The 25,490-nt window shown below is 42.5% G+C and overlaps 1 protein-coding gene across 1 annotated transcript in view; it reads left to right on the top strand.

The window, feature by feature from the left end:
- Positions 1-1,694: 1,694 nt before the first annotated feature.
- Positions 1,695-25,490, top strand: part of LOC132829850 (amine sulfotransferase-like) — a 42,793-nt gene continuing 18,997 nt past the window's right edge. Inside the window, exons 1-3 of the mRNA XM_060847231.1 lie at positions 1,695-1,762; positions 4,198-4,375; positions 4,898-5,206. The gene's annotated coding sequence lies outside the window, so the exon portion shown is untranslated. The remainder of the gene's footprint in view (positions 1,763-4,197; positions 4,376-4,897; positions 5,207-25,490) is intronic.

Here is a 25,490-nt window from a genome sequence, read left to right as displayed (position 1 = left end):
AGATCAGAGCTGAAAATGTGTTGCTGGAAAAGTGCAGCAGGTCAGGCAGCATCCAAGGAACGGGAGATTCGACGTTTCGGGCATAAGCCTTTCTTCAGGAATGCTGAAGAGCCTTCAGGAAAGCCATTCCTGAAGAAGGGCTTATGCCCGAAACGTCGAATCTCCCGTTCCTTGGATGCTGCCTGACCTGCTGCACTTTTCCAGCAACACATTTTCAGCTCTTCCTCCCATAGTCCAAAGATATACAGATTAGGTGGATTGGCTATGCTAAATTGCCCATAGTGTCCAGAGACCTGAAGGTTTGGTGGATTAAACATGGGAAATGCAGGGTTAAGGGGTAGGATAGGGGGGTGAGTCTGGTGGGATGCTCTTTGGAAGGTCAGTATGAACTTGTTGGACCAAATGGCCTGTTTCCACACTGTAGGGATTCTATGATTCCTTGGTTTTTTTATCAACAGTTATTTTTCCATTTCAGTCCACAATCAAAAATACAGAAAAATAAAATAAATTCAGTCTTTACATAGTTCAAATCACAAGGTGTTTACATCGATAAACACCTTGTTGTGTAAATAGATATTGGGTTAAATGCTAAGTGTAAGATGCAGAAAGACCATAAGGAAATGTACAATACTACTGCAGCTGACAGTCAATCCAAAGCTAACATGCAGCATCTTGACATGGTCCAATCATTCAGCACCACCCCACCACCCCCCACCCCCCCCACCCCCACCCCCTGCAATTGTTCTGTGGATTGGCATGTGATCCCTTTCATGTCTTAGAGCATCATATCACCTCCAGGTCTGATGCTGAGACAATCGGTCGGGCAATGACACTGTAGGTGGAATGGTGGGAGTCTGTAGAAAGGAATATTGATGAAGTCAGGATGAATGCACACACAAAACCCCAGCTTCCAGTTCAGGCACCATGAACAGACGTAGGTATTTATTTTGGTCATTGAGAGATTAATGGTACGGACGAGAAAATGTAATGAAGTGAAGAGGCTCAGTATACTGGGAAAATTTCACCTGGGCAGAGAAGTGTTAAAGGAAAACGGAAAAATGTTAATGAAATGCTGAAGAGGTTTGATTGAGTTACTAGTTAGGTGGAAGTCAGAAACAGGAAAGGAGCAGTCACTTTATTGGGAGTTTTGTACAGACCCTCCAATGGCAACAGAGACACAGAAAAGCAGTTTGGGAGGCTGACTTTGGAAAGATGCAGATGTAGCAGGATTGTTGTCATGGTGACTTTAACTCCTGTACTATTGATCGGAGCATCCTTAGTTCAAATAGTTTGAATGGAGCAGGTTTTGTCAGATGTGTCCAAGAAGGGTTCCTGGCCCAATATGTAGATAGGCTGAATAGAGGGGAGGCCATATTGGATTTAGTGCTTGGCAACGAACCATGCCAGCTGTCAGATCTCTTGGTGAGAGAGCATTTCTGTGATAGAGATCACAACTCCCTGACCTTTACTATACTCATGGAGAGGAATAGGAGCAGATAGAATGGGAATGTATTTAATTGGGAGAGGGGTAATTACAATGCTATTAGGCAGGAACTGGGGCACCTAAACTGGGAACAGATATTCTCAGGGAAATGCACAACCTGAAAAAGTGTTGAGTGATTCATTTTGGAAGGTCAAATTTGAATGTATATTACAGGGTTAAAGGCAGGATTCTTGGCAGTGTGGAGGAACAGAGGGATCTTGGGATCCATGTCCATAGATCCTCAAAGTTGCCACCTAAGTTGATAGAGTTGTTAAGAAGGTGAGTGGTGTGTAGGCTTTCATTAGCAGGGTGATCGAGTTTAAGATGCAAGTTTATGCTGCAGCTCTATAGAGCCCCTGGTTAGACCACACTTGGAATATTGTGTTCAGTTCTGCTTGTCTCAATATAGGAAGCATGTGGAAGCTTTAGAGAGCATGCATGGGAGATTTACCAGGATGCTGCCTGGACTGGAGGGCATGTCATATGAAGTAAAGTTGAGGGAGACAAGAGGATGCGAGGTGACTTGATAGAGGTGAACAAGATGATGAGAGACCTGGATAGAATGGATAGCCAGAGACCGTCTCCCAGGTGAGAAATGACTACCCTGAGAGGAAATAATTTTAAGGTGAGAGGGGAGGAAGGTTTAGGGGAGATGTCAGAAGGAGGTTCTTTACATCGAGAGTGGTGAGTACGTGGAATACACTGCCAGTGGTGGTAGTAGAGTTAGATATATTAGGGACATTTTAGCAAGTCTTAGATAGTGTGGGAAAAGATCTGCCACCCGTCCCACACAGAATATAGGAAAGCAAACTTGGCCAAACTATACCAGGAACACCCAGAATGCCTCAACAGTGACCAAACAGGTTGACAAGTGAAACTAGACAGAACTATAGTCACTCGCAGACAAGGGATTACACTTTCCAAAACACACTAACAATACCCGGGCCACACAGCTGTCCCAAAGCCCTGAGAGCAGTCTCATAACAGCAATACGGAAGTCACACAACGGACAGGTCAGATGGAGAGGCACCAGAGGACATTGCTCACAGGACAGGAACAATGGAAGCACCTTATTGTTTCAAAAGAGACATTCTCACCTACCTACAAAGAGAGCTGGAATCTCCTGATCTCATTGAGAACTCACTGATACTGTCAAGATGTTACATTGTATCGACAGTCAGGACATTCTTCCGAGAACTGTTTTACAATTATCATCATTGATACTGGATTACTTCATTTGCAAGTACATTGTCTCTTTCCGCATTTTTATTAACCTTATTGTACGAGATTCCTATAAAACTTGGCTTCATCCTCAACTTGGGGAAGAGAATTCTCGGCTACCTGGATGTACTGTCTGTGCTGTTTTAACTTTGTCACTTTCTGTTCCGCAATAGCTCCATACTAATATACTGTTTGTTAATTTCACGTCGAACTGTGCTTTGTGATCTCTAATTTATTGGGCCAATTTCTCCATAAGATAGGCAAATGGAAGATGGTACAATGAAGGGTATGTAGGTTAGTTTGATCTTAGAGTAGGGTATAAGGTCAGTACAACATCGAGGGCCAAAGGCCCTGCACAGTTCTTCGTTCTATGTTATTTCTTCTGATTTGATAATCAGTGCCTGTAGAAGGCGTCAAGTTAAAATCTTCAAAAGGCATGTTAGGAAATATTCCAAAATATGATGCTTTAGATAATCTTATAACATTGTTTTGTACTGCACTGATGTTTGTCTCTATATTATGTTATCAATGCTCTGAAGTGGTAATTCTGTCCTTAACTGTCGTGGAAGTGCCCCTGAACCACAAATGCTACAGGCTTTGCGTCACTATTAAAATGTTACAAACTATATAAAGTTTTCACTTCAGCAATGGTGAGGCAGATACAAGCAATTTTATAATATGTATTTATGTAGAAGAATGACAGTCATTTAACATGTTTAAAATAAATTAAAATAAATTATAAAATAAATAAATAGAGTCATAGTCATAGAGATGTACAGCATGGAAACAGAGCCTTCGGTCCAACCTTCCCATGCCGACCAGATATCCCAACCCAATCGAGTCCTACCTGCCAGCACCCGGCTCATATCCCTCCAAACCCTTCCTATTCATATACCCATCCAAATGCCTCTTAAATGTTGCAATTGTACCAACCTCCACCACATCCTCTGGCAGCTCATTCCATACACGTACCATCCTCTGCACGAAAAAGTTGCCCCTCAGGTCTCTTTTATATCTTTCCCCTCTCACCCTAAATCTATGCCCTCTAGTTCTGGATTCCCTGATCCCATGGAAAAGACTTTGTCTATTTATCCTATCCATGCCCTTCAGCCTCCGATGCTCCAGGGAAAACAGCCCCAGCCTGTTCAGCCTCTCCCTATAGCTCAGATCCTCCAACACTGCCAACATCCTTGTCAATCTTTTCTGAACTCTTTCAAGTTTCACAACATCTTTCCGATAGGAAGGAGACCAGAATTTCACGCAATTTTTCAACAGTGGCCTAACCAATTGATAATTGAGTAAAAATTAATTTGCTGCAGGAATTTGAAAGAATACAGAAAATTTGAGGTGTATTCAGGTAATGTTGCCACATTTGCTAGTGGATGAGTGTAAGCTTTATCTGATGAGCATTGTCCTTTGTTCAGCATGTTAGAATGGACTTATACTTCTGATTTATAATTGAGTAACTTCATGTTAATTTTAATTGGTGAAAGGATTCCAGAAGTGTGGTCGAAAAATATTGCATTTTTCCTTAATAAGAAGTTGGATGGAGAAACCTTGGAGTCAATTCTGGAACATGACACATGACACATATGAAACAAAACCCTGTAACAAACTGTCATGCTACACCAGATCTGTACGATAATGTCAATGGCAGATTTTATAGAGATGGTGAGTAATGCAGGGTCACAGGAAATAAGTAGGTCAGTATAACTCAGTGTGAAGTTTTTTTCTGTTCCAATCCTGAATTTCTATTGGCAGAAAAATGCCGACCAATCATTTTGGAGGATGTAGAAATAATCTGGTTGTGATTGAGCACCTTGCCCATTCATGGTCCTCGGTGATGTATTCCTTACGTTGTCTAAACATTTGTAGATACAATTGAGTACCTGAAATTAATTCCCTTTCTAACGCATTTCTATTGATCCCTACAAGTTGCTCACAAGGGGAAATCACAGCATGATTTTGGATGCATTCACGTTCATGCATATACATTCCCAAAAGGTTGGATTGTTGGATCATAGGATTATCCAATTTTTTGTGTTAGTGTTGAACTAAAATGGATATCCTTCACTCCGGAACTGTCAATGTTACTGTATCAAAATTAATGTGATAGGTATTTTATTAATTGAATATTGTAACCTGGAATGATTTATTTCTAGGAATAGTTGGAAGCACTTTCTTGTGTTTCAGAACGAATGGCTTGACTCCATCTGCCAGGAGAAAATGGCAGACTTCCCTCTGATGTTTGTCTCTGATGTTGTTGACATCCCTACCTCCCCAAGCATCCAGGAATTTGAAGATGCTGAAAATATTGCAGCATTTACAGTGCAGGAGAGAGAGAGAGAGAGAGAGAGTGAGAGAACCTGCACAGTTACCGCCTTTGCTGTTTGATTTCGTGTATCGCTGGATATCAGAGTGCATCTGGGAAAATTAACAACCAGTGAAATTCACAACTAATCTTGGAGGAACTGTTGGGCAAAGTTCACAGCACAGAATCGGGTAAGTTAATTGTTGTTTTAAGTCTGTCCGAGAGAGGCTGCAGTAGTGAGTATAGTGGATTCTTTCTTGATTATATGTTTTTGGAGATAAGTCTCTTGATTAAACTTAAAATATAAGCCATAACAATTAATTTAACCTGGGGCAGTGTTTGTAGAGGAATAAGAAGGTGTTATTTTCTGGGTCTGTAGATTGTGAAGGTGCAAAAATGGACCTTGCAGTGATATGTACTTCTTGTCAGATGTGGGAGTTTAAAGAGAGTTGAAGGGTTCTTGTGGATTATATCTGCCATAAATGCTGTTGGATGCGAATCTTATCAGATCGAGTGGATCGGTTGGAGGGGCAGATAGAAGCAATGGGGAATTTGTAACAGCAACAGTATGTGATGGATGGCAGTTATAGGAAGGGGGGAAAGTCTCAGATACAGTCACATAGATGGGTTAACTCCAGGAAGGGTAAGAGAGGTCGGCACCTAGGGCAGGAGCCTTTTGTGGATATACACATTTCAAACGGGTATGTTGTTTTGGAAAATGTAGGGGGTGATGGATTCTGAGGGGAACGTAGCACAAACAGCCAAGTTTCTGGTATTGAAACTGGCTTTAATGCAATGAGGGGGTACGTCGGCTTCCAAGAAATCAATTGTGTTAAGGGATTCTGTAGTCAGAGGTACAGACAGACGTTTCTGTGGCCAGCAGAGAAAAAGCAGAGTGGTGTATTGTTACCCTGGTGCCAGGATCAAGGATGTTTCAGAGAGGGTGCAAATTTTCTGACGGGGGAGAGGGGCCAGCAGGAGGTCATTGTCCGCATTGGAACCAACGACATTGGAAGGGAAAAAGTTGAGACTCTTAAGGGAGATTACAGAGAGTTAGGCGAGGGGGTGGGGGTGGGACCCAGGGAGATAGTGAGGAAAGAGATCGATCAGAGACTGGTACAGCTGAGAACAGAAGTGAGTCAAACGGTCAGGACAGGCAGCGACAAGGTAGGACTAATAAATTAAACTGCATTTATTTCAATGCAAGGGACCTAACAGGGAAGGCAGGTGAACTCAGGGCATGGTTAGGAACATGGGACTGGGATATTATAGCAATTACAGAAACATGGCTCAGGGATGGGCAGGACTGGCAACCTAATGTTCTGGGATACAAATGCTACAGGAAGGATAGAAAGGGAGGCAAGAGAGGGCGGGGCGTAGCATTTTTGATACGGGATAGCATGACAGCTGTGCTGAGGGAGGATATTCCAGGAAAGTTATTTGGGTGGAACTGAGAAATAAGAAAGGGATGATCACCTTATTGGGATTGTATTATAGACCCCCCAATAGTCAGAGGGAAATTGAGAAACAAACTTGTAAGGAGATTTCAGCTACTTGTAAGAATAATAGGGTAGTTGTGGTAGGGGATTTTAACTTTCCAAACATTGATTGGGACTGCCATAGTGTTAAAGGTTTAGATGGAGAGGAATTTCTTAAGTGTGTACAAGACAATTTTCTGATTCAGTATGTGGATGTACCTACTAGAGAAGGTGCAAAACTTGACGTACTCCTGGGAAATAAGGCAGGGCAGGTGACTGAGGTGTCAGTGGGGGAGCACTTTGGGGCCAGTGACCATAATTCTATTTGTTTTAACATAGTGATGGAAAAGGACCGACCAGATCTAAAAGTTGAAATTCCAAATTGGAGAAAGGCCAATTTTGATGGTATTAGGTAAAAACTTTTGAATGCTGATTGGAGGCAGATGTTCGCAGGTAAAGGGACGGCTGGAAAATGGAAAGCCTTCAGAAATTAGATAACCAGAATCCAGAGAAAATATATTCCTGTCAGGGTGTAAGGGAAGGCTGATGGGTATAGAGAATGCTGGATGACTAAAGAAATTGAGGGATTGGTTAAGAAAAAGAAGGAAGCATATGTCAGGTATAGACAGGATAGATCGAGTGAATCCTTAGAAGTGTATAAAGGAAGTAGGAGTATACTTAAGAGGGAAATCAGGAGGGCAAAATGGGGACATGAGATAGCTTTGGCAAATAGATATAAGGAAAATCCAAAGGGTTTTTACAAATATATTAAGGACAAAAAGGTAACTAGGGAAAGAATTGGGGTTCCTCAGAGATCAGCAAGGTGCCTTTGTATGGATCCACAGAAAATGGGGGAGATACTAAATGAATATTTTGCATCAGTTTTTACTGTGGAAAGGATATGGAAGATATAGACTGTAGGGAAATAGATGGTGACATCTTGCAAAATATGCAGATTACAGAGGAGGAAGTGCTGGATGTCTTTAAACGTGTAAAAGTGGATAAATCCCCAGGACCTGATCAGGTGTACCCGAGAACTCTGTTAGTGCAGCTAGTGAAGCTAGTGAAGTGATTGCTGGGCCTCTTGCTGAGATATTTGTACCATCGATAGCCACAGGTGAGGTGCCAGAAGACAGGAGGCTGGCAAACGTGGTGCCACTGTTTAAGAAGGGCGGTAAAGACAAGCCAGGGAACTATAGACCGGTAAGCCTGACCTCAGTGGTGGGCAAGTTGTTGAAGGGAATTCTGAGGGAAAGGATGTACATGTATTTGGAAAAGCAAGGACTGATTCGGAATAGTCAACATGGCTTTGCACATGGAAAATCATATCTCACAAACTTTATTGAGTTTTTTGAAGATGTAACAAAGAAGATCAATGAGGGCAGAGCAGTAGATGTGATCTATATGGCCTTCAGTTAAGTGTTCGACAAGGTTCCCCATGGGAGACTGATTAGCAAGGTTAGATCTCATGGAATACAGGGAGAACTAGCCATTTCGATATAGAACTGGCTCAAAGGTAGAAGAGAGAGGGTGGTGGTGGAGGGTTGTTTTTCAGACTGGAGGCCTGTGACCAGTGGAGTGCCACAAGGATCGGTGCTGGGTCCTCTACTTTTTGTCATTTACATAAATGATTTGGATGCGAGCATAAGAGGTACAGTTAGTAAGTTTGCAGATGAGACACCAAAATTGGAGGTGTAGTGGACAGCGAAGAGGGTTACCTCAGATTACAACAGGATCTGGACCAGATGGGCCAATGGGCTGAGAAGTGGCAGATGGAGTTTAATTTAGATAAATGCGAGGTGCTGCATTTTGGGAAAGATAATCTTAGCAGGATGTATAACTTAATGGTAAGGTCCTAGGGAGTGTTGCTGAACAAAAAGACCTTGGAGTGCAGGTTCATAGCTCCTTGAAAGTGGAGTCGCAGGTAGATAGGATAGTGAAGAAGGCGTTTGGTATGATTTTGTTTATTGGTCAGAGTATTGAGTACAGGAGTTGAGAGATCATGTTGTGGTTGTACAGGACATTGGTTAGGTCACTGTTGGAATATTGCATGCAATGCTGGTTTCCTTCCTATCAGAAGGATGTTGTGAAACTTGAAAGGGTTCAGAAAATATTTACAAGAATGTTGCCAGGGGTGGAGGATCTGAGCTACTGGGAGAGGCTGATCAGGCTGGGGCTGTTTTCCCTCGAGCGTCGGAGGCTGAGGGGTAACCTTATAGAGGTTTACAAATTTATGAGGGGCATGGATAGGGTAATTAGGCAAAGTCTTTTCCCTGGGATCGGGGAGTCCAGAACCAGAGGGCATAGGTTTAGGGTGAGAGGGGAAAGAGAAAAAAGAGATCTAAGGGACAACTTTTTCACGCAAAGGATGGTATTTATATGGAATGAGCTGCCAGAAAATGTGGTGGAGGCTGGTACAATTGCAACATTTAAAAGGCATTTGGATGGGTATATGAAAAGGAAGGGTTTGGAGGGATATGAGCCGGGTGCTGGCAGGTGGGACTAGATTGGGTTGGGATATCTGGTCGGCATGGATGGGTTGAACCGAAGAGTCTCTTTCCGTGCTGTACATCTCTATGACTCTATGGCTCTAAGTATAACTTGCCTATTAAAAAAAATGGAAAAATGGAAAACTGAAAACTTTGGGGAAACTGTGGGAATCTAAAATGGGAATGTGATATGAATACAATTATATTCAGGTGTCTTGTAGTGCAATGGGCATGTCCCTATGTCAGATCATACCGCAACTGCTCCAGAAGTGTACAACAACATCTCTGAAGAGGTTGATCCAGAAAATATCTATTAGAGCAGTTGGATTAAGGGCTCATCTGACACAGTGGTAGTGTCTTTATCCCTCTACCAAGCCCCACTAGTTCCATAGGAACATAATTACATGTCTGAATAGGATGAGAAGAAAATAGCCTATTAAAGCTCTTGGGATTCTTGTAGAAGTGGTAGCATCCCTGCTCTGAGCTAGGAAGCCTCATTTCAAGTTCCACCAGCTAAAGACATGTGTAATAAGGTCTCTCAACATATTGAATAGAAATTTCAGCAACTGCTCAATTGCAACATGATGAGACAGCATCCAAATTGATTGACAAAAAGCAAGTTCTGTTCAGCATTTTGATTTATCTCGAACTCGTTTTGATTTATCCTCAAACTTGTTTTGATTCAGCCTCTAACTCATAGGGTAGAGCAGGAGGCACAGGTGGATGTAATGTGTGTTTATTTTCAAAAATCTTTGGTACATGAGTCATTCAAAAGCTAGTTACACAAAATTTAGGTTCATTGGATTGCCAGTACTTCCTTGGAAATTGTGTCACAGCTAGACAGGGTGGTCATGAGGTTTCTTAGTAAGTTTGCCTTCACTGCTCAGACTATTGAGTATAATAGTTGGAATGTCATGTTGTGGCTGTACAGGACATTGGTGAGGCCACTTTTGGAGTACTGCGTACAATTCTGGCCACCTGTTATAGGAGTGATATTTTATTGAAAAGAGTGCAGAAAAGATTTCCAAGGCTGTTACTGGGACTGGAGAGTTTGAGTTCTAAGGATAGGCTGGATAGGCTGGGACACTTTATACTGGAGTGTAAGAGGTTAAGAATGATCTTATAGAAGTTTATGAAATCATGAAGGGCATGGATAAGGTGAACAGCAAAGACCTTTTCCCTAGGCTAGGGGAGTTCAAAACTAGAATGCATAATTTTATGGTAAGAGGAGTAAAGTATAAAAGGGACCTGAGGGGCAATGTTTTCACATGGGTGGTGGTTCATATGTGCCATGAACTGCCAGAGGGAATTGTAGAGTCAGGTACATTTAAAACACATTTGGACAGGTACACGAAGAAGAAAGATTTGGACAGGTATGGGCCAAGTGCAGGCAAGTGGGACTAGCTTAGTTTGGGAAACCTGGTTAGCATGGATGAATTGAACCCAAGGGTCTGTGTCCATGCTCTATGACTCTGTGACTTTATGAGAAAGGGTTAGTAATTGTAAAACAGAGAAGGAATATATCGGTCATTTGTGAGATTGCAGGCTCTAACATGGAGGAATATAACGTGGATCAACATTGGGGTCTCAGTTTTTAATATCGTAACAAATGTAAATTTTCTCAGAACATTAAATTGATTGTGAAAGTAACCTATGGGACTTTATATTGAGGTTATGAAACGATATGGACAGGTAATGTTCATGTACAAGATCATGGCAGATGAAATATAAAATGGGAATGGCATTAAATTCATGATTTTGGTGCAAAAATTTTAAAAATCTGCATTTATCTTTCCATGGTAAATGACTGGGAAAAGATGTTATTTAGAGAGCTTAGGTTGTGTTTGTACTCAAATCAGAGTTAACATGTTGATACTGAGAAGTGTGTATCTTTTTTTGTGTACTATTGAATGTGGACTAAAATGGGAAAAGCTGCAAATGTGTTGCTGGTCAAAGCACAGCAGGCCAGGCAGCATCTCAGGAATAGAGAATTCGACGTTTCGAGCATAAGCCCTTCATCAGGAATAAGAGAGAGAGAGAGCCAAGCAGGCTAAGATAAAGGGTAGGGAGGAGGGACTAGGGGGAGGGGCGATGGAGGTGGGATAGGTGGAAGGAGGTCAAGGTGAGGGTGATAGGCCGGAGTGGGGTGGGGGCGGAGAGGTCAGGAAGAGGATTGCAGGTTAGGAGGGCGGTGCTGAGTTGAGGGAACCGACTGAGACAAGGTGGGGGGAGGGGAAATGAGGAAACTGGAGAAATCTGAATTCATACCTTGTGGTTGAAGGGTTCCCAGGCGGAAGATGAGGCGCTCCTCCTCCAGCCGTCGTGTAGTTGTGTTCTGCCGGTGGAGGAGTCCAAGGACCTGCATGTCCTCGGTGGAGTGGGAGGGAGAGTTAAAGTGTTGAGCCATGGGGTGATTGGGTTGGTTGGTTCGGGCGGCCCGGAGGTGTTCTCTGAAGCGTTCCGCAAGTAAGCGGCCTGTCTCCCCAATATAGAGGAGGCCACATCGGGTGCAGCGGATGCAATAGATGATGTGTGTGGAGGTACAGGTGAACTTGTGGCGGATATGGAAGGATCCCTTGGGGCCTTGGAGGGAAGTGAGTGTGGAGGTGTGGGCGCAAGTTTTATATTTCCTGTGGTTGCAGGGGAAGGTGCCGGGGGTGGAGGTTGGGTTGGTGGGGGGTGTAAAAAGGACTATTTTAAAAATAAAAGATTGTGAAAGGAACTGTTGCACTTCCTAAAACAATCGAGCGACAACCACTTATTGTATTTGCTCTTTACTTGGTTGTTTGTTCAACAAGTGGGGGTATATTGAGTTACAGATGAACTGGAGCCTGGCAGTGTGTGCAAAATGAGATCCACTTGACAACAAGTAACTGATTGGTCTGTGCAGTGATGACCAGTGACTGTCATAGAGTCATGGAGTCCTACAGCCTGAATTCAGGCCCTTTGGCCCAAACTGGCCCATGCCAACCCTTTTAAATTGTTCTCTTCTCACCTTAAAATTATGCTTTCTAGTTTTGAACCCCTATAGTCCATCCACATTAACCCCATTTCCTTGCACTTGGCCTGTATCCTTCTAATTCTTTTTTATCCATGAATTTGTCCAAATGCCTTTTAAATGTTGTTAATGTACTTGCCTAAACCACTTCCATTGGCAGCTCATTCTGTATGCTTACCACCCTCTATGCAAAACAAATGCCCGTCAGGATTTTACACTGAGTGCATACCCCCTATCCATGCCTATAATGATCTTTATACACCTCCATAAAATCCCCCCTCAGTCGTTTACACTTTAAAGAAAAAAGTCCTAGCCTGTCCAACCTCTCCCTATAATTCACGAGTCCAGGCAACATACTTGTAAATTTCTTCGCCACTCTTTCCAGTTTAATAACATCCTTTCTATAACAAGGTGACCAAAACTGAACACAATACTCCATTGGCCTCACCAATGTCAGATATAATTGCAACATAACTTCCCAACTTCTATACTCAATGCCCTGACTGATGAAGGCCAGTGTGCCAAAAGCGTTCTTCACTGCCCTGTCTACCTGCGACTCCACTTTCAGAAAACTGTGTACCTGAACTCCAAGGTCTTTCTGTTCCACTACACTCCATGAGGCCCTACCATTCACCATGAAACTCCTACCTTGATTTGACTTTCCAAAATGCAAGACATCATACTTATTTAGATTAAACTCCAATTGCCATTTCTCAGCCCACTCCCTTAGCTGATCAAGGTTCTACTGCAATTTCTGGTAATCTTTCTCACTCTCCACGATATCGTCTACTTTAGTGCCATCAGCAAACGTATTAATCTCGCCTTGTATATTCTCATCCAAAATATGTATATAATTTACAAACAGTAACGGGCCCAGCACTGACTCATGAGTCAATCCACTAGTCACAGATCTCCAGCCAATAAGCATCCTTCCACCATTACCTTCAGCTTCCTACCATAAGCCAATTTTGTATCCAATTTGTCAGCTATCCATTGGATTCCATGTAAGCTAACTTTCCGGAACAGCCGACCATGTGGAACCTTATCAAAGGCCTTACTGAAATCTATGTAGACTATGTCTATTGCCCTGCCCTTGTCAATCTTCCTGATCACTTCATCAAAGAACTCTAATAAATATGTGAGGCATGATCTCCCACTCACAAAGCCATGCTGACTGTTTCTAATCAAACCCTGTCTTTCCAAACTGGTCTATAGTTCCCAGACATGTTCTGTCTGCCATCAACCATGTGATTACCTCCCAGGTAACTGAACAATTTATGGATGTGAATGGGACAACCAGAAACCTTCAAAGCACTGGAAAGAAAGATAATTTAGCCTTGCAGAAAAATACGTAAAACCTGAAGGAAGTTGGTTTATTTTCCATCTCCTGTTGCTATAAGTTCTTAATCAATAAGTCAGAGACTTCATAAACTATGAGCCAGTTGCTCAGTGCTTCCAGCTAGCAAGTGAAGGTATGTGGAGAAGCGAGAAATTGATGAACAGCAAGTCCTGCTAAGTCAAATGGATCATCTGGCAGAATGGTGTGGCCAGGAACCAGTGAACTGCTTTCTAAGTTTTGTCCCACCATCTGTAACAAAGCTTTTTTGAGTCTGTCTGTACACATCTATTTGCATATATGTGTGTGTGTGTGTGTGTGTATGGGTGGACGGGGGCGGGGGGGGGGGGGGTAGCGTGGGCAGATTCATGAGGCGATTAAAGTTTTAATTTGAAGAGTTAAATGTCAATGGATCATAATTATAGTAGAATCTATTTAGTTGTAATAATTAATAATCCTTTTTAAGTACAGAAATCTGATCTGTGCTTTCTGTCAACCTGGGCCAAAAAAACCAGATAAATTGAGGAATTTTGTATACTTTTATTGCAGAATAACCTGAGTCTTTTTGTGTTTCTAGTAACAGTATAACAAGCTATCAGGAAGGCAATGATGTGCTTGTCTTTCTGATAACGGGCCGCAGGGTAGTAGTGGTAAAGAAGCCTATGATATACTGTTAGATTACGATGTGTTAATTTTACCTTCAAGATGCATGGACCTTATTTAATTAAGTACTTTGAGCACTTATAAAGTGAGGCTGTTAATTTGGTTGTTTGATGTCTCCTGTTTCTTCTACACCAGTGTGAGCCAAGTATTTGCCTATTTGATCATTGACCTTGGACTAATTAGCTTATGGTTCAGGTAGCAATGTGAAGATGATTACGTTTTGGTTCTGTTTTTTAATTTAATTTTAAAAATATTTTAAGGCAGAGTTAGACTGATTCTTGATTATTGCGGTGAAGTGATTGGACTGGGGTTGGTCAGGTCGATCTCATTAAGTATGGGTTCCTTGATTGGGGGTGTCAATTTGGCCAATCAGGGAGTCCTGACTGACAGATAGCAGGGATTCTCCTCACTCGAAGGACTAACTCTGAGCTGGCTAGTCAGTGTCTATGTACTGGACACATCTTATGAAAGGGTGACTTGATGATGGGATACCATCAAGTTATTTCTGTGAAGTTATTTCACACGGGATGAAAGATTCATGAGAAGATGCAGAAATGTCTCTAATATATTGTTCATTGCATGAACATTAAAATGTTGTAAGGTCAGTACCCCTTAGGTCTCTTTTATATCTTTCCCTCTCACGCTACACCTACGCCCTCTAGTTCTGGACTTCCCCTCCCCATGGAAAGGACTTTGTCTATTTATCCTATCCATGACTCTCATGATTTTATAATCCTCTATAAAGTCACCACTCAGCCTCCGATGCTGCAGGGAAAACAGCCCTAGCCTATTCAACCTTCATATCACTCAAATCATCCAACACTGTAAATCTTTTCGGAACCCTTTCAGGTTTCACAACATCTTTCCAACAGGAAGGAGACCAGAATTGTACGCAATATTCCAACAATGGCCTAACCAATGTCCTGTACAGCTGCAATATGACTCCCAACTCTTGTACTCAATACTCTGACCAATAAAGGAAAGCATACCAAATGCCTTCTTCACCATCCTGTCTGTTGGCGTTTCCATTTTCAAGAGGCTATGAACCTGCGCTCCAAGGTCTCTTTGTTCAGCAACACTCCCTAGGATCTTACCATTAAATGTGTAAGTCCTGCTAAAAATTGCTTTCCCAAAAACTCCATTTGCCACTCCTCAGCCCACTGGCCCATCTGATCAAGCTCCCATTGTAATTTGAGGTAATTTTCTTCGCTGTCCATTACACCTCCAATTTTGGTGTCATCTGCAAACTTACTAACTATACCTCTTATGTTCATATCCAAATCATTTATATAAATGATGAAAAGTAGTGGCCCAGAACCAATCCTTATGGCACTTCACTGGTCACAGGCCTTCAGTCTGAAAAACAACCCTCCACCACCACCCTCTGACTTCTCTTTTGAGCCAGTTTGGCTAGTTCTCCCTGTATTCCATGAGATCTAACTTTGCTCACCAGTCTCCCATGGGGAACCTTGATGAATGCCATATAGATCACATCCACTGCTCTGCCCTCATCAATCCTCTTTGTTAATTCTTCAAAAAACTCAATCAAATTTGTGAGACATGATTTCCCACGCATAAAGCCATGTTGACTATCCCTAATCAGTCCTTGCCTTTCCAAATATGTGGACATCCTGTCCCTCAGGATTCTTTCAACAACTTGCCCACCACCGACGTCAGGCTCACTGGTTTATAACTCCCTGGCTTGTCCTTACCAACTTTCTTAAATAGTAGCACCACGTTAGTCAACCTCCAGTCTTCCGGCACCTCACCTGTGACTATTGTTGATACGAATCTCTCAATAAGAGACCCAGCAATCACTTCTCTGGCTTCCCACTGAGTACTAGGGTACAAATAGGAGATTTGCTTGTGTGATTCGGGAGGGATTAAACTAGTTTGGCAGAGAAATGGGAATCTGAGCCACATATCTGATAGGGGGCAGTTGCAGATGAGGCAGTGACAGGATGTACTGAATCTATGGGAAGGTTTCTCACGTGATGAAACAAAGGGCTCGGTTAAAGTGTATCTGCTTTAATGCAAGCAATGTCAGAAATAAAAGTGATGAACTTAGAGCATGGTTCAGTACTTGGGGCTATGATGTTGTGGCCATAACGGAGACATGGGTTTCACATGGTTACTTGATGTTCCAGGGTTTAGAAATTTAAAAAGAACAGGGAGTGTGGAAAAAGAGGAAATGGTTTGGCACAGCTACAGAAACAAAGTTTGCAGAGGAAGGTTTGTCTACTGTGTCAGTATAGGGGGAAGTTAGGAACAGTAAGGGAACAGTCACCTCATTGGGGGTTTTCTACAGATTCCCTAATAGCAGTAGAGAGATTGAAGAATTCATAGGTGGGCAGATTCTGAAAAATTGCAGATGTAGCAGGGTTGTTGTTATGAGTGATTTCAACTTTCCCAATATCGACTGGAACCTCCTATGTGCAGATGGTTTGGATGGAGCCGTTTTTGTCAGGAGGGTTTCCTTACTCAGTATGTAGACAGACCAATGAGGGGAGAGGCCATTTTGGATTTGGTTCTCAGCAATGAGCCAGGACAGGTGTCAGATCTCATGGTGGGAGAACACTTTGGTGACAGTGATTGCAACTGCCTGACATTTACCATAGCTTTGGAGAGGGAAAGGAACAGGTACCGAGGGAAGATATTTCATTGGGGAAAAAGAAATTATGACGCTTTCAGACAGGAGTTGGGAAGTACAGACTGGGAGCAATTGTTCTACAGACAGGGCACAGCAGACATGTGGAAACTATTTAAGGAGCAGTTTTTCGGAGTGATGCATGAATTTTTTAGTCTGAGACAGGTAAGATTAACCAACCTTGAATGACGAGAACAGAGGAGCTTCTCGTCAAAAGGAAGAAGGCAGCATACGTAAGGTGGAGGAAGCAAAGATCTAGCACAGCTTTAGAGGATTACAGGCTTGTGAGAAAGGAACTCAGCAATGGACTGAGGACAGCTGGAGGGGGCACAAAAAAAGTTTGGCGGGAAGGATTAGGGAGAACCCAAAGGCATTTTACTCATATGAGAGGAATAAGAGAATGATCAGGGAGAAGGTAGGGCCGATCAGGGATAGTGGAGGAGACTTGTGCATGGATTCTGAGCAGAAAGGGGAAGCTGTAAATGAGTTTTTTTCTTCAGCTTTCACAAAGGAAAGGGACCTTGTTGTGAATGACAACTTTGAGGAGTTGGGATACAGGCTTGACCAGATTGAGATTGATGAAGTTGATGTGCTGGAAATTTTGGAAAACATTAAGATTGATAAGTCCCCAGGGCCAGACCAGATTTATCCTAGGCTGCTCGGGAAGTGAGAAAGGAGGTTTCTAAGCCACTGGCGAAGATCTTTGCCTCCTCACTCTCCACGGGAGTCGTACCGGAGAATTGGAAGGAGGCAAATCTTGTTCCTCTTTTCAAGAAGGGTAATAGGGAAGTCCCTGGCAATTACAGACCAGTCAGTCTTACATCTGTGGCCAGAAAAGTTTTGGAAAGAATTCTAAGTGATAGGATTTATGACGATTTGGCAAAGCACAGTGTGATTAAAGACTGCCAGCTTGGCTTTGCGAGGGACAGGTCATGCCTCACAAATCTTATTGAGTTCTTTGAGGAGGTGACAAGACAGGTTGACAAAGGTCAAACAGTGGATGTGGGCTATATGGACTTCAGCAAGGCATTTGATAAGATTCCCATGGTAGACTCATTCATAAAGTCAGGAAGTATGGGATACAGGGAGATTTGGCTATCTGGATTCAGAATTGGTTGGCCGACAGAAGGCAGGGGAGTGGTTGTAGCTGGAAAGTATCCTGCCTGGAGGTCAGTGTTGAGTGGGGTCCTGCAGGACTCTGATCTTAGGCCTCTGCTCTTTGTAGTTTTTATAAATAACTTGGATAAGGAGGTTGACGGGTGGGTTAGTAAATTTGCAGATGACTCAAAGGTTGGAGGTGCCGTCGATAGTATCAAGGGCTATTGCAGGCTACAGCACGACATAGACAGGGTGCAGAGCTGGGCTGAGAAATGGCCGATGGAGTTCAACCTGGATAAATGCAAAGGGATGCATTTTGGAAGGTCAAACTCGAATGCTGAATATGTGATTAAAGACAGGATTCTTGGCAGTGTGGAGGAACAGAGGGATCTTGGTGTGCAAGTACATAGATCCCTCAAAGTAGTCAACCAAGTTGATGGGGTTATTAAGAAAGCAAATGGTGTTTTGGCTTACATTAACAGGGGGATCATGTTTAAGAGCCGTGAGGTTTTGCTACAGCTCTACAAGTCCCTGGTGAGATCACACTTGGAATATTGTGTCCTGTTCTGGTCACCCTACTATAGGAAAGATACAGAGGCTTTGGAGAGGATGCAAAGAAGGTTTACCAGGATACTGCCTGGACTGGAGGGCATACCTTATGAAGAAAGCTTGAATAAGCTTGGACGTTTCTCTCTGGAGAGAAGGAGGAAGAGAAGAGACCTGATCTTGGTGTACAAGATAATGAGAGGAATGGATAGAGTCAATAGCCAGAGACTTTTCCCCAGGGCAGGATTGAATGGGGCCATAGTTTTAAGATATTAGAAGGAAGGTATAGAGGGGATGTCAGAGGAAGGTTCTTTATGTAGAGAGTTGTGAATGCATGGAATGCATTGCCAGTGGTGGTGGTGGAAGCACAGTTGTTAGGGACATTTAAGTGACTGCTGGACATACACATGGATAGCAGTGAGTTGAGGGGTGCGTAGCTTAAGTTATTTTATTTTACATTAGGATTAACCCACGGCACAATATCGTGGGCCAAAGGGATTGTTCTGTGCTGTACTTTTCTAAGTTCTATGTTGTATTAACTGATCAGTTCCTGGGGGTTTATCCACTTTTATGTCTTTCAAGACATCCAGCACTTCCTCCTCTGTAATATGACCATTTTTCAAGTTGTTACCACCTATTTCCCGACATTCTATATTTGCCATGTCCTTTTCCACAGTAAATACTGATCCAAAATACTCGTTTAGTATCCAGTTTTGCTTTTCTTAATCGTTCAAAGAGCTCTGCCAACTGTACCATGTGACCTTTCCATGACTTGCTAAAGATCGCTATATCATCCAGAGAGACTGCACAGTTTGACACAAAGAATCTGTTCATGAGTCTTTGGAATGTGGCTGATGCGTTCTTCATTCCAAAGGGCTTCACTTTGAATTGATATAGCCACTTTGGGGTTACAAATGCAGAAACTGCTTTCACTTTCTCTAATAAAGGTACCTGCCAATAACCATGCAGTAAGTCCAGCTTTGTGATGTAACTGACCTGTCCCACTTCTTGTATACAGTCCGTCAATCTTGGTATTAGGTATAAGTCTAATTTTGTTACGGCATTGACCTTCTGATAGTCCACACAAAATCATTGGGTCCTGTCAGGTTTGGGAAATAACATGATTGTTGAATTCCACTTGCTCTGACTTGTTTCGATGATATGTGCGTTGAGAAATTCTGGATTTGTGCAGCTTTGAAAGAATTATACCTGCAGGAGTGTTGTTTTATAGGAATAGCATTCCCTACTTCTACCTTAAGCACAATAGCATGAGTCTCCCCATCTTATTCCTGCATATATCCTCATATTGCTGCACCAAAACTTTCAACTGGGTTCTTTGCTCCTGAGACAGATAGGTAGAGCCATAGAGTCATAGAGATGTACAGCATGGAAATAGACCCTTCACTCCGACACATCCATGCCGACCAGATATCCCAACCAATCTAATCCTCCCTGCCAGCACCCGGCTCATATCCCTCCAAACCCTTCCTATTCATATACCCACCCAAATGCCTCTTAAATGTTGCAATTGTACTAGCCTCCACCACATCCTCTGGCAGCTCATTCCATACAAATACCACCCCCTGTGTGAAAAAGTCGCCCCTTAGGTCTCTTTTATGTATATTCCCCTCTCATCCTAAACCTATGCCCTCTCGTTCTGGACTTCCTGACCCCAGGGAAAAGACTTTGTCTATTTATCCTATCCAGGCCCCTCATAATTTTGTAAATCTCTATAAAGTCACCCCTCAGCCTCTGACACTCCAGGGAAAACAGCCCCTAGTCTATTCAGCCTCTCCCTATAGCTTAAATCCTCCAACCCTGGCAACATCCCTATAAATCTTTTCTGAACCCTTTCAATTTTCATAATACCTTTCCAATAGGAAGGAGACCAGAACTGCATGCAATGTTCCAGCAGTGGCCTAACCAATGTCCTGTACAGCCGCAACATGACCTCCCAACTCCTGCACTCAATACTCTGACCAATAAACGAAAGCTTATCAAATGCCTTCTTCACTATCCTATCTACCTGTGACTCCACTTTCAAGGAGCTATGAACCTGCTCTCCAAGGTCTCTTTGTTCAGCAACATTCCCTAGGACCTTAACATTAAGTGTATAAGCCCTGCTAAGATTTGCTTTCCCAAAATGCAGCACTTGGTATTTATCCAAACTAAACTCCATCTGCCACTTCTCAGCCCATTGGCCCATCTGGTCCAGATCCTGTTGTAATCTGAGGTAACCCTCTTAGCTGTCCACTACACCTCCAATTTTGGTGTCATCTGCAAACATACTAACTGTACCTCTTATACTCGCATCCAAATCATTTATGTAAATGACAAAAAGTAGAGGACCCAGCACCGATCCTTGTGGCACTCCACTGGTCACAAGCCTCCAGTCTGAAAAACAACCCTCCACCACCACCCTCTGTCTTCTACCTTTGAGCCAGCTCTGTATCCAAGTGGCTAGTTCTCCCTTTACTCCATGAGATCTAACCTTGCTAATCAGTCTCCCATGGGGAACCTTGTCGAATGCCTTACTGAAGTCCATATAGATCACATCTACTGCTCTGCCCTCATCAATCCTCTTTGTTACTTCTTCAAAAAACTCAATCAAGTTTGCAAGACATGATTTCCCATGCACAAAGCCTTGTTGACTATCCCAAATTAGTCCTGGACTTTCCAAATACATGTACATCCTGTCCCTCAGGAATCCCTCCAACAACTTGCCCACCACCGAGGTCAGGCTCAGCAGTCTATAGTTCCCTGGCTTGCCACTTAAACAGTGGCACTACCTTTGCCAGCCTCCAGTCTTCCGGCACCTCACCTGTGGCTATCAATGATACAAATATCTCAGCAAGAGGCCCAGTAATCACTCCTCTGGCTTCCCACAGAGTTTTCTAGTACACATGATTAGGTCCTGGGGATTTATCCACTTTTACCCGTTTCAAGACATCCAGCACTTGCTCCTCTGTAATCTGGACATTTTGCAAGATGTTACCATCTATCTCCCTACAGTCTATATCTTCCATATCCTTTTCTACAGTAAATACTGATGCAAAATATTCATTTATTATCTTCCCCATTTTCTGCGGCTCCACCCAAAGGCCGCCTTGCTGATCTTTGAGGGGCCCTATTCTCTCCCTAGTTACCCTTTTGTCCTTAATATATTCGTAAAAACCCTTTGGATTCTCCTTTATTCTATTTGCCAATGCTTTCTCATGTCCCCTTTTTGTCCTCCTGATTTCCCTCTTAAGTATACTCCTACTTCCTTTATACTTATCCCACCCCTCAAGGATTTTCTCATTGTTTAATGTATTTTGAGACACATCAAACTTCATGACATCTGGATTTGATCCCTCTCTCTGCAGGGCAGTAACTAACACCCGTTTCTCCAGTTCCCACTCTCTTATAACAAGCTTTCAACACATTCACATGACATACGCGATACGGTTTTTTTCAATCCAGCATCTTTACCAGATAGCTTACCTGACTCAACTTCTTCTCAATTTGATAAGGACCACTAAACCTGGCTGTGAAGGGATCTCCTAACACTGGCCACAATACTACTATGTCATCCCCACGGGAAAACATCCAAATTTCAAAGCTTTTATCTGCCACTTGCTTCATTCTATGTTGTGCCCTCTTCAGGTGCTGTTTGACTTAATCTCTCCTTCACCTCAGATACATTATCCAAGTGTGAGATCTCTGACTTCGGTCTTGTCACTTTCTCTTTAATTAATTTCAAATTCCCTCTCACTTCATCCGAATATTAACTCAAAGGAAGTAAACTGAATAGATTCATTTGGGGCATCTCTCATAGCAAACAATATGACTGGGATACCTTTATCCCAATCATTCGGATAAACCTGGTAATACACTTTTAACATAGTCTTCAGGATCTGATGCCATCTTTCCAAAGCTCCCTGGGATTCAGAATGGTAAGCGCTGTATGTCTATCAGCCCATGACTTCCTTAAACAGCCCAGCAGTAAAATTAGACTCTAGGTCTGGGTGAATCTCTCTGGGTAGCCCATACCATGTGAAGAAAGCTACTAACTTCTCTCCCATCCTTTTTGCTTTAATACTTCATCATGACATTGCCTCTAGAAATCTGGTAGAGACATCCATTATGGTTTGCAAGTACTGGTTCACACTTTTAGTTTTCGGGATGGCGCCTACACAATCAATCATAACCTGTGTGAAAATTCTTCAAATGTGGGATATCTGTGGCTTACCTACCATTTGGCATGTATGACACGGCAAAGGTTAACCACATCCTTGTGCATTCCAGGCCAATAGAAATGCTTTTGTACCTTGGCTTGGGTCTTCCTTACTCCTCGGTGACCTCCTACTGGTAGTTCATGTCCTACCTGGAACACTTAATGTCTGTATGCTACCGACAACACAATCTAATGCACTTCAGCACATTTCCCCTCTGTACTAGTGAGCCATAATCTCCATTTTCATCTAAAGATTCTATCTTTAAGATAATAACCCTCAGGAATACATTCTGACACTTTTTCCTTGTGTCCATCAGTATAAATAGATTTTATTCACTTGTCTTTCTGTTGTAAGTCCATTAGCCTTTCAGGACTAAACACTTCTGCCTGACCCTCTGCCTGTTCAGATTTTTCTTGCACCATTACATCAAACAGGGTGTCCAGTAACTGAGTTCCAACTCCTTCATCTTTCTCTTTAGTTTTTACTTGGTGATGTGACTTATGATAGTGGGATCTTGTTACTACACAGTTTGGAAAAACTCACAGGGTATTTTTCTTTTAACTCCTCAGTTCCATGGTCTTCCTGTGGCTTCTCCACAACAAGGGGTGTCACTTTCACTGTGGATTCTGTTAAATGGTTCCCAAGAACAAACTGTATTCCTGGAACGGGCACTCTGTCAGTCACTCCCACTGTTACTTCCCCAGTCTTGAGTTGGTACTCCAACCTGATCTTACACAGGAGAATGTAAAATTTCTGTCTACCTATCCCACAAATTACCACTCTCTCGGGTAACAGGTTAGAAAGAGAGCAAATATGTTCATCTCTTGGTACTAGAGACTGATTAGATCCTGCACTTCTGAAAATTATAACTTCTTGTCCTTCTCCCCTGTTCTTTCTGAGTAAACTTTCCCCACAGAGACACAGTTTTTATAGAAATAGGGCACTAACTTCATACCCAGCCCCTGCCTGGGCTGTGCACTCTTCTGCAGGTCCTCGACTTTTCTTGGGGTTTCCTTTACTACTTTCAGTGATGCCACAGGTTTAGCCTCTTTCACCACAGCTTTTTCCACAGTGCCTTTCATTAATGACCAGCACTGTGCCTATGTGTCCCACTTTACCACAGTGGAAAAACCTAAGGCCTTTCACCATCCAGTTGGACTTCTTTTTTAACCTGTGGTAAATTATTATCAGTGTGTTCTACTCTTTGTTTTGTATGGTAGAGATGCATATTCATCTGCCATCTCTGCTGCTCTTCTCACTTCTTGAACTTTCTGTTCCTCCATGTGAATTCTTATCATCTCTGGGAGTGAGCTTTTCAACTCCTCCAGCAGTGTAATGTCTCCTAGCGCTTCATAGGTGTTACCTACTTTTAAGTCCTGCACCTATCTATCCAAATTACTACGTTTAATTCTTCTGAACTCAATGTAAGTCATACCTGGTTACTTCTTTATGTTCCTGGACCGCTGTCTATATGCTTCTGGTGCCATTTCATAAGCACTTAAAATAGCCTCTTGACCACTCACCTGACAGCGCTGCAAATAGCTCACTAGCTCTGCCTACCAGCCTAGTCGGAACTAACGTTACCCATAAGTTCTCTGACCACTCTATCTGCCCAGCCAATTTTTCAAATGAATGTGCAGCACAGCGGCTCAATGGTTAGCACTGCTGCTTCACATTGTCAGGGACATGGGTTTGTTGCCAGATTTGGGAGACCGTCTGTGTGGGGTTTGCATATTCTCCCCGTGCCTGCATGGATTTTCTCCACGTGCTCTGGTTTACTCCCACAATCCATAGATGTGCAGGTTAGGTGAATTGGCCATGCTAAATTGCCCAGAGTGTTCAGGAATGTGTAGGTTTGGTGCATTAATCAGGGGTAAATATAAGATAATAGGTAAGGGAATGGGTCTGGGTGGGTTACTCTTCAGACAATCAATGTGGACTTGTTAGGCCGAAATGCCTGTTTCCACACTGTAGGGATTCTACTATATAAAGAAGGCTTCAACATCTTTCTCATCAAAATGTGACAATGTTTTAACATACTTGTACATATCACTACCTTCTCTCTTCATCTCCATCCTGTTAACTTACTCTTCTGACTAATTCACAACTTCTGAAGTTTAAATTCTTTCTCCCTTTCTCTTTCTTCTCTCTCCCTTTCCCTTTGCTCAGCTAAGAACTTTCTCTCCCTTTCTTTATCCATTAACTCCATTTGCCTCCATTGTAATTTAAGTTTTTCTAACTCTGCTGCATTGGTTTGTTTCTCAGACACACCTAAGTGCTTGATATATTCCCTTACAGTTTCAGCTTTACTTTTGTCCCTGGTTTGACCCAATTCTAACCTATTTGCTAATTCTAAATGTATGGACATTTCTGCCTTTCCAAATTTTCTTGGCAAGTTTGGGAATCATCTTCAAACTCCTCAACTTCTTTAGGAATCTTTACAGCCATTCCTCTCACTTTTAATTTAACCAAACACAAGTAACCGGAGTTCAACAAATTGGCTCATCTCCATTTTATTTAAAGATCTCGGACAATAATCGGCAAGTGTTTAAATCTGCTGGGATCTTTCATACCCCGAAACCTGTTCAAATCTGTCCAAATCTCAGACAAGATCTGTCTAAGCCTATCCAAATCACGGACCCGAGACCCAAACTGTTACGACACAGCAGTTAAACCTTTTGTTAATTAAACTACACACGAAAAATGATCATCTTGCCTCGTAATCTGTTAAAATATGAGTGACAGAGAACTCCCAATTCCACTATTTGAAGAAAATAATATCAATTTATTCCTTAACTCTAAAAGTGAACACTAAACTACAACTATTTACAACTCTAAGCCCCTGTCTCTGAACTGTTTATTATCTGTCTCTAACGATATAACACTATACAGTTCCAATAAAAACCCGGATTAAAATTGCATCAACTTAATTTCAAAACCATACAGCAGCTGTTGTTGTGGGTATTTGTCTTCTTCTGTCTGAAGATATCCCTGGGTCATCTT

Source organism: Hemiscyllium ocellatum, chromosome 30, assembly GCF_020745735.1.
Source record: "Hemiscyllium ocellatum isolate sHemOce1 chromosome 30, sHemOce1.pat.X.cur, whole genome shotgun sequence".
NCBI lineage: Eukaryota > Metazoa > Chordata > Chondrichthyes > Orectolobiformes > Hemiscylliidae > Hemiscyllium > Hemiscyllium ocellatum.
The sequence above is the reverse complement of the archived record's forward strand: the minus strand, read 5'-3'. Positions and strand labels throughout refer to the sequence as shown.